This window comes from Myxine glutinosa, chromosome 5 (assembly GCF_964187855.1).
Source record: "Myxine glutinosa chromosome 5, kmMyxGlut1.1, whole genome shotgun sequence".
Classification (NCBI taxonomy): domain Eukaryota; kingdom Metazoa; phylum Chordata; class Myxini; order Myxiniformes; family Myxinidae; genus Myxine; species Myxine glutinosa.
The window spans coordinates 105,361,649-105,369,443 of NC_136265.1; positions in this window are offsets into that span (position 1 = coordinate 105,361,649).

Sequence of the window (7,795 nt, forward strand, 5' to 3'; positions counted from 1 at the left end):
TCGCACTTGTGTTAGTGTTGAAAAACCACTTTTCGCACTTGTGTTAGTGTTGAAAAACCACTTTTCGCACTTGTGTTGGTGCAGGAAACCACGTTTGCACTTGTATTAGTGTGGAAAAACCACTTTTCGCACTTGTGTTATTGTTGAAAAACCACTTTTCGCACTTGTGTTGGTGCAGGAAACCACTTTTGCACTTGTATTAGTGTGGAAAAAACACTTTTTGCACTTGTGATAGTGTTGAAAAACCACTTTTCGCACTTGTGTTAGTGTTGAAAAACCACTTTTTGCACTTGTGTTAGTGTTGAAAAACCACTTTTCGCACTTGTGTTGGTGCAGGAAACCAGTTTTGCACTTGTATTAGTGTGGAAAAACCACTTTTCGCACTTGTGTTAGTGTTGAAAAACCACTTTTCGCACTTGTGTTAGTGTTGAAAAACACTTTTTGCACTTGTGTTGGTGCAGGAAACCACTTTTGCACTTGTATTAGTGTGGAAAAAACACTTTTTGCACTTGTGATAGTGTTGGAAAACCACTTTTCGCACTTGTGTTAGTGTTGAAAAACCACTTTTCGCACTTGTGTTGGTGCAGGAAACCACTTTTGCACTTGTATTAGTGTGGAAAAACCACTTTTCGCACTTGTGTTAGTGTTGAAAAACCACTTTTCGCACTTGTGTTGGTGCAGGAAACCACTTTTGCACTTGTATTAGTGTGGAAAAAACACTTTTTGCACTTGTGATAGTGTTGAAAAACCACTTTTCGCACTTGTGTTAGTGTTGAAAAACCACTTTTCGCACTTGTGTTGGTGCAGGAAACCACTTTTGCACTTGTATTAGTGTGGAAAAACCACTTTTCGCATTTGTGTTAGTGTTGAAAAACCACTTTTCGCACTTGTGTTGGTGCAGGAATCCACTTTTGCACTTGTATTAGTGTGGAAAAAACACTTTTTGCACTTGTGATAGTGTTGAAAAACCACTTTTCGCACTTGTGTTGGTGTTGAAAAACCACTTTTCGCACTTGTGTTGGTGCAGGAAACCACTTTTGCACTTGTATTAGTGTGGAAAAAACACTTTTCGCACTTGTGTTAGTGTTGAAAAACCACTTTTCGCACTTGTGTTAGTGTTGAAAGACCACTTTTCGCACTTGTGTTAGTGTTGAAAAACCACTTTTCGCACTTGTGTTAGTGTTGAAAAACCACTTTTTGCACTTGTGTTGGTGCAGGAAACCACTTTTGCACTTGTATTAGTTTGGAAAAAACACTTTTTGCACTTGCGATAGTGTTGAAAAATCACTTTTCGCATTTGTGTTAGTGTTGAAAAACCACTTTTCGCACTTGTGTTGGTGCAGGAAACTACTTTCGCACTTGTGTTAGTGTTGCAGAACTACTTTCCACACTTGTGTTGGTGTTGAATACTACTTTCTGCACTTCTGCTGGCATTGAATACCACTTTTTGCACTTGTGCTGGCTTTAAAAACCACTTTTCACACATGTGCTAGTAACACAAAACCACTTTTCGCACTTCTGCTCGTGTTGAAAACCACTTTTCGCGCACCTGTTAGTGTTCAAAACCACTTTTTGCACTTGCGTTAGTGTTGCAAAACCACTTGTCTTACATGTGTTAGTGTTGCAAAACCACTTTTCGCACTTGTGCTGGCATTGAAAGCCACTCTCCACACTTGTGTTCGTGTTGCAGACCACTTTTCGCACTTGTGCTGGCATTGAAAACCACTTTTTGCACTTGTGTTGGTGTTGCAAAACCACTTTCTGTACTTGTGCTGGCGTTGAAAACCACTTTTCGCACTTGTATTAGTGTGGAAAAAACACTTTTTGCACTTGTGATAGTGTTGAAAAACCACTTTTCGCACTTGTGTTAGTGTTGAAAAACCACTTTTCGCACTTGTGTTAGTGTTGAAAAACCACTTTTTGCACTTGTGTTGGTGCAGGAAACCACTTTTGCACTTGTATTAGTGTGGAAAAAACACTTTTCGCACTTGCGTTAGTGTTGAAAAACCACTTTTCGCACTTGTGTTAGTGTTGAAAAACCACTTTTCGCACTTGTGTTAGTGTTGAAAAACCACTTCTTGTGTTGGTGCAGGAAACCACTTTTGCACTTGTATTAGTGTGGAAAAAACACTTTTTGCACTTGTGTTAGTGTTGAAAAACCACTTTTCGCACTTGGGTTAGTGCTGAAAAGCACTTTTTGCTCTTATGCTGGTGTTGAAATCCACTTTTCGTGCTCCTGTTAGTGTTGCAGAACCACTTTCCGCACTTCTGCTGGCATTGAAAACCACTTTCCGCACTTGTGTTAGTGTTGCAGAACCACTTTCCGCACTTGTGCTGGCATTGAAAACCACTTTTTGCACTTGTGTTAGTTTTGCAAGACCAATTTCCACACATGTGCTTGCATTGAAAACCACTTTTCACACATGTGCTGGTATTGCATAACCACTTTCCGTACTTGTGCTGGCGTTGAAAACCACTTTTCGCACTTGTGTTAGTGTTGAAAAACCTCTTTTCGCACTTGTGTTGGTGCAGGAAACCACTTTTGCACTTGTATTAGTGTGGAAAAACCACTTTTCGCACTTGTGTTAGTGTTGAAAAACCACTTTTTGCACTTGTGTTGGTGCAGGAAACCACTTTTGCACTTGTATTAGTGTGGAAAAAACACTTTTTGCACTTGTGATAGTGTTGAAAAACCACTTTTGCACTTGTATTAGTGTGGAAAAAACACTTTTTGCACTTGTGATAGTGTTGAAAAACCACTTTTCGCACTTGTGTTGGTGCAGGAAACCACTTTTGCACTTGTATTAGTGTGGAAAAAACACTTTTCGCACTTGCGTTAGTGTTGAAAAACCACTTTTCGCACTTGTGTTAGTGTTGAAAAACCACTTCTTGTGTTGGTGCAGGAAACCACTTTTGCACTTGTATTAGTGTGGAAAAAACACTTTTTGCACTTGTGTTAGTGTTGAAAAACCACTTTTCGCACTTGTGTTGGTGCAGGAAACCACTTTTGCACTTGCATTAGTGTGGAAAAAACACTTTTCGCACTTGTGTTAGTGTTGAAAAACCACTTTTCGCACTTGTGTTAGTGTTGAAAAACCACTTTTCGCACTTGTGCTGGTGCAGGAAACCACTTTTGCACTTGTATTAGTGTGGAAAAACACTTTTTGTACTTGTGATAGTGTTGAAAAACCACTTTTCGCACTTGTGTTAGTGTTGAAAAACCACTTTTCGCACTTGTGTTGGTGCAGGAAACCACTTTTGCACTTGTATTAGTGTGGAAAAAACACTTTTTGCACTTGTGAGAGTGTTGAAAAACCACTTTTCGCACTTGTGTTGGGGCAGGAAACCATTTTTGCACTTGTATTAGTGTGGAAAAACACTTTTTGTACTTGTGATAGTGTTGAAAAACCACTTTTCGCACTTGTGTTAGTGTTGCAAAATCACTTTCCGCACTTGAGCTAGTGTTGCAGAACTACTTTCCACACTTGTGTTGCAATACTACTTTCTGCACTTCTGCTGGCATTGAATACCACTTTTTGCACTTGTGCTGGCTTTAAAAACCACTTTTCACACATGTGCTAGTAACACAAAACCACTTTCCGCACTTGTGCTGGCATTGAAAACCACTTTTCGCACTTCTGCTCGTGTTGAAAACCACTTTTCGCGCACCTGTTAGTGTTCAAAACCACTTTTTGCACTTGCGTTAGTGTTGCAAAACCACTTGTCTTACATGTGTTAGTGTTGCAAAACCACTTTTCGCACTTGTGCTGGCATTGAAAGCCACTCTCCACACTTGTGTTCGTGTTGCAGACCACTTTTCGCACTTGTGCTGGCATTGAAAACCACTTTTTGCACTTGTGTTGGTGTTGCAAAACCACTTTCTGTACTTGTGCTGGCGTTGAAAACCACTTTTCGCACTTGTATTAGTGTGGAAAAAACACTTTTTGCACTTGTGATAGTGTTGAAAAACCACTTTTCGCACTTGTGTTAGTGTTGAAAAACCACTGTTCGCACTTGTGTTAGTGTTGAAAAACCACTTTTTGCACTTGTGTTGGTGCAGGAAACCACTTTTGCACTTGTATTAGTGTGGAAAAAACACTTTTCGCACTTGCGTTAGTGTTGAAAAACCACTTTTCGCACTTGTGTAAGTGTTGAAAAACCACTTTTCGCACTTGTGTTAGTGTTGAAAAACCACTTCTTGTGTTGGTGCAGGAAACCACTTTTGCACTTGTATTAGTGTGGAAAAAACACTTTTTGCACTTGTGTTAGTGTTGAAAAACCACTTTTCGCACTTGGGTTAGTGCTGAAAAGCACTTTTTGCTCTTATGCTGGTGTTGAAAACCACTTTTCGTGCTCCTGTTAGTGTTGCAGAACCACTTTCCGCACTTCTGCTGGCGTTGAAAACCACTTTCCGCACTTGTGTTAGTGTTGCAGAACCACTTTCCGCACTTGTGCTGGCATTGAAAACCACTTTTTGCACTTGTGTTAGTGTTGCAAGACCAATTTCCACACATGTGCTTGCATTGAAAACCACTTTTCACACATGTGCTGGTATTGCATAACCACTTTCCGTACTTGTGCTGGCATTGAAAACCACTTTTCGCACTTGTGTTAGTGTTGAAAAACCTCTTTTCGCACTTGTGTTGGTGCAGGAAACCACTATTGCACTTGTATTAGTGTGAAAAAAACACTTTTCGCACTTGTGTTAGTGTGGAAAAAACAATTTTTGCACTTGCGATAGTGTTGAAAAACCACTTTTCGCACTTGTGTTAGTGTTGAAAAACCACTTTTTGCACTTGTGTTGGTGCAGGAAACCACTTTTGCACTTGTATTAGTGTGGAAAACCACTTTTCGCACTTGTGTTAGTGTTGAAAAACCACTTTTCGCACTTGTGTTAGTGTTGAAAAACCACTTTTCGCACTTGTGTTAGTGTTGAAAAACCACTTTTCGCACTTGTGTTGGTGCAGGAAACCACTTTTGCACTTGTATTAGTGTGGAAAAAACACTTTTCGCACTTGCGTTAGTGTTGAAAAACCACTTTTCGCACTTGTGTTAGTGTTGAAAAACCACTTCTTGTGTTGGTGCAGGAAACCACTTTTGCACTTGTATTAGTGTGGAAAAAACACTTTTTGCACTTGTGATAGTGTTGAAAAACCACTTTTCGCACTTGTGTTAGTGTTGAAAAACCACTTTTCGCACTTGTGTTGGTGCAGGAAACCACTTTTGCACTTGTATTAGTGTGGAAAAAACACTTTTCGCACTTGTGTTAGTGTTGAAAGACCACTTTTCGCACTTGTGTTAGTGTTGAAAAACCACTTTTCGCACTTGTGTTGGTGCAGGAAACCACTTTTGCACTTGTATTAGTGTGGAAAAAACACTTTTCGCACTTGTGTTAGTGTTGAAAGACCACTTTTCGCACTTGTGTTAGTGTTGAAAAACCACTTTTCGCACTTGTGTTATTGTTGAAAAACCACTTTTCGCACTTGTGTTGGTGCAGGAAACCACTTTTGCACTTGTATTAGTGCAGGAAAAACACTTTTTGTACTTGTGATAGTGTTGAAAAACCACTTTTCGCACTTGTGTTAGTGTTGAAAAACCACTTTTCGCACTTGTGTTGGTGTTGAAAAACCTCTTTTCGCACTTGTGTTGGTGCAGGAAACCACTGTTGCACTTGTATTAGTGTGGAAAAACCACTTTTCGCACTTGTGTTAGTGTTGAAAAACCACTTTTCGCACTTGTGTTAGTGTGGAAAAAACAATTTTTGCACTTGCGATAGTGTTGAAAAACCACTTTTCGCACTTGTGTTAGTGTTGAAAAACCACTTTTTGCACTTGTGTTGGTGCAGGAAACCACTTTTGCACTTGTATTAGTGTGGAAAAACCACTTTTCGCACTTGTGTTAGTGTTGAAAAACCACTTTTCGCACTTGTGTTAGTGTTGAAAAACCACTTTTCGCACTTGTGTTGGTGCAGGAAACCACTTTTGCACTTGTATTAGTGTGGAAAAAACACTTTTTGCACTTGTGATAGTGTTGAAAAACCACTTTTCGCACTTGTGTTAGTGTTGAAAAACCACTTTTCGCACTTGTGTTAGTGTTGAAAAACCACTTTTTGCACTTGTGTTGGTGCAGGAAACCACTTTTGCACTTGTATTAGTGTGGAAAAAACACTTTTTGCACTTGCGTTAGTGTTGAAAAACCACTTTTCGCACTTGTGTTAGTGTTGAAAAACCACTTTTCGCGCATTGTGTTAGTGTTGAAAAACCACTTCTTGTGTTGGTGCAGGAAACCACTTTTGCACTTGTATTAGTGTGGAAAAAACACTTTTTGCACTTGTGTTAGTGTTGAAAAACCACTTTTCGCACTTGTGTTAGTGTTGAAAAACCACTTTTCGCACTTGGGTTAGTGCTGAAAAGCACTTTTTGCTCTTATGCTGGTGTTGAAATCCACTTTTCGTGCTCCTGTTAGTGTTGCAGAACCACTTTCCGCACTTCTGCTGGCGTTGAAAACCACTTTCCGCACTTGTGTTAGTGTTGCAGAACCACTTTCCGCACTTGTGCTGGCATTGAAAACCACTTTTTGCACTTGTGTTAGTTTTGCAAGACCAATTTCCACACATGTGCTTGCATTGAAAACCACTTTTCACACATGTGCTGGTATTGCATAACCACTTTCCGTACTTGTGCTGGCGTTGAAAACCACTTTTCGCACTTGTGTTAGTGTTGAAAAACCTCTTTTCGCACTTGTGTTGGTGCAGGAAACCACTTTTGCACTTGTATTAGTGTGGAAAAACCACTTTTCGCACTTGTGTTAGTGTTGAAAAACCACTTTTTGCACTTGTGTTGGTGCAGGAAACCACTTTTGCACTTGTATTAGTGTGGAAAAACCACTTTTCGCACTTGTGTTGAAAAACCACTTTTCGCACATGTGGTGGTGCAGGAAACCACTTTTGCACTTGTATTAGTGTGGAAAAACCACTTTTCGCACTTGTGTTAGTGTTGAAAAACCACTTTTCGCACTTGTGTTAGTGTTGAAAAACCACTTTTCGCACTTGTGTTGGTGCAGGAAACCACTTTTGCACTTGTATTAGTGTGGAAAACCACTTTTCGCACTTGTGTTGAAAAACCACTTTTGCACTTGTATTAGTGTGGAAAAACCACTTTTCGCACTTATGTTAGTGTTGAAAAACCACTTTTCGCACTTGTGTTAGTGTTGAAAAACCACTTTTCGCACTTGTGTTAGTGTTGAAAAACCACTTTTCGCACTTGTGTTGGTGCAGGAAACCACTTTTGCACTTGTATTAGTGTGGAAAAACCACTATTTGCACTTGTGATAGTGTTGAAAAACCACTTTTCGCACTTGTGTTAGTGTTGAAAAACCACTTTTCGCGCATTGTGTTAGTGTTGAAAAACCACTTCTTGTGTTGGTGCAGGAAACCACTTTTGCACTTGTATTAGTGTGGAAAAAACACTTTTTGCACTTGTGTTAGTGTTGAAAAACCACTTTTCGCACTTGGGTTAGTGCTGAAAAGCACTTTTTGCTCTTATGCTGGTGTTGAAATCCACTTTTCGTGCTCCTGTTAGTGTTGCAGAACCACTTTCCGCACTTGTGCTGGCATTGAAAACCACTTTTTGCACTTGTGTTAGTTTTGCAAGACCAATTTCCACACATGTGCTTGCATTGAAAACCACTTTTCACACATGTGCTGGTATTGCATAACCACTTTCCGTACTTGTGCTGGCATTGAAAACCACTTTTCGCACTTGTGTTAGTGTTGAAAAACCTCTTTTCGCACTTG